The following is a 2,500-nucleotide window of genomic DNA, read 5'->3' on the forward strand; positions in this document are numbered from 1 at the left end:
AATGCTAGGGGGACAAACACCAAAACACTACACACACACACATATATATATATACATATATACGACAGGCTTCTTTCAGTTTCCGTCTACCAAATCCACTCACAAGGCATTGGGCGCTCGGGGCTATATAGCAGAAGACACTTGCCCAAGATGCCACGCAGTGGGACTGAACCCGGAACCATGTGGTTGGTTAGCAAGCAACTTACCACACAGCCACTCCTGCGCCTATATATATATATATATATTTCAAAACAGCTTGATTTAGAATCCCTGGTACTCTGAGTTTCAAGCACGTAGTTAGTCTTCGGCCTTTGGAGTCAAGCGCGTGGCTAGTTTTCGGCCATTGGAATCTGATTTCAATGACCGAAGTCTAGCTACGCACTTGAAACTCAGAGTATCAAAGTTCTGAATCAAATTGTTTTTATCAATACTTGTAACTCCCAATAAATGTGTTGAGTGCCCTTCTTTCGTTTGTTACTCGTATATATATACATACACTACCGTCAGAAATTAATTAGCACCCTTGATTTGCTCTTCACTCAAGGTATGTGCTGTCACCTAGTGGCCATATCTCGAACTATTGCTTTGTTGCAAGTTCACTGTTGCGCAGAACGATGACGTAACTTTGTTTGCAGAGCAGTTTGAGAGTCTACAGCCTTATGATGTTGACATAGTGCAACAACAACTTGGAGTGCGGATGCAGACAAATCTTCCTTTGTTTAATAGATATAGTAGCGCCTCGCAAGGACCGAAATCACACCATACTAAGTTTTCTCATCGCGTAAGACGTTTTGAACAGCTCATAGGTTAATTGATTTAACCTATTTAATGTAGAAATTTGAGAAGTGCTAATTAATTTCTGACGCAAGTGTATATATATATATATAGTATCTATATATATATATATATACACTCATGCTTACAAACATATATGTATAGATTACATATGCACACACATACATACATATATACATACATGTTTGAATGTATGTATGTATGTATGTATGTATGTATGTATGTATGTATGTACATACGTACTTATGTATGTATACACAAACTCCAAAACGCATGCCAGCGGTGAAAAGTAAGATCGTATCAGATATTACTATCTGTAAATCGAACGTTCTATCTACGCAAGTCATGCAATCCAAGCTGTCAAAAAGTCATTACATAACAACCAAAATTTACGTTCTCACATCATTTAAGAGTCAAACGAATAGTCACTTTTACGTAAATAGCAATTATACAACGAAGCACTTCCTATAAAGGGTAAAGAGTAAAAAGTCCGTTCGGTCATAATGACCGCCACCGATCTTATCCAAGGGAAAGGCAAGGCTGATACAGCTTGGCACTAGTGACATCGCAACTCATTTCTACAGCTGAGTGAACTGGAGCAATGTGAAATAAAGTGTCTTGCTGAAGAACACAACACACAGCTCGGCCTGGAAATCGAACTCACTACATCATGATTGTGAGCCCGACGCTCTAAGTACCTCCGATGGTTATTTCAACTTAACTGTCCCGAGCAGAAACTGCAGGAGCTACTCGGAAGTATTGCAAACTCGTCTAAATTCATCGCATTGTTGGAAGCCCTTCCAGATCGTCAGCTGGTATTTAGGGGTCACAAGCTTTTACTCCTTAGCCTGTATGTTTAGCCTGAGTGGGGCAGCGAGAACTGAATTAGTCTTCGCCTGCTGCAGGAATTCACTTGCAGTCTCTTATCAAGCTTTGCCACAATGAACTGGTTTCAGCAACTGTGCTTGTCTCCATGGTGGCCTTCTTCAGCTGGAAACTATTGTATAATGGCTTCCTCTGCATATCATTATAATTACTATAATATACACAATACGTATCTATAATGGTAAAGAAAAATACGTATAATATACACAAACAAGCGCGCGCACACGTAGATATTCACATAAAATTTTTTATGTATGTGTGTGTCAGCGCGTGCGTAAGATCCATGTATAAAAACATGCATGAATGTTTACTAAATTCACATGCCTTTCTCCTTAATTGGAGTAGTATTAATAAGTAGTATTTGTCAACTGAAGTTGATTTTCCCACGACATTTGCCCCTAAAATGAGATATAAGGATGAAAAAAAGTATTAACAAGGGATTAAAGTACATTTACAGATATGCATACATGCAGTTATCAGTTCCTGTTAGTATTATTAAGAGGTAGAGGTGATGAAGCATTAGAAATAAATGATTTATAGTATTTAGTTTAGTTGCATCAGTTTATGATTTCAAATCTCATTGAAAGCGGCTTAAACTTTGCATCCGGAATTGATAAAAAAAAATCGGTTATACTCTAGTATACACTACTATACACCAGTATGTCTTCTTGCAAATGAAATACTGTTTATGAAATGTTGTATAATAAATAGAGAAGCAATGGCAGATTGGTGAGAATATAGCATAAAAGGCATCGTGGTATATACTCCAATTTGTTGTACTCTGAAATCAAATCTTGGTGAGATCAACTTTATCTTTCAT

General features: G+C 37.6%; 1 long non-coding RNA gene across 2 annotated transcripts in view; it reads left to right on the forward strand.

Moving 5' to 3' along the window:
* Positions 1-2,500, forward strand: part of LOC118762102 — a 16,857-nt gene that overhangs the window by 4,812 nt on the left and 9,545 nt on the right. The window lies entirely within an intron of this gene.

This window comes from Octopus sinensis, linkage group LG2, assembly GCF_006345805.1.
Source record: "Octopus sinensis linkage group LG2, ASM634580v1, whole genome shotgun sequence".
Lineage (NCBI taxonomy): Eukaryota > Metazoa > Mollusca > Cephalopoda > Octopoda > Octopodidae > Octopus > Octopus sinensis.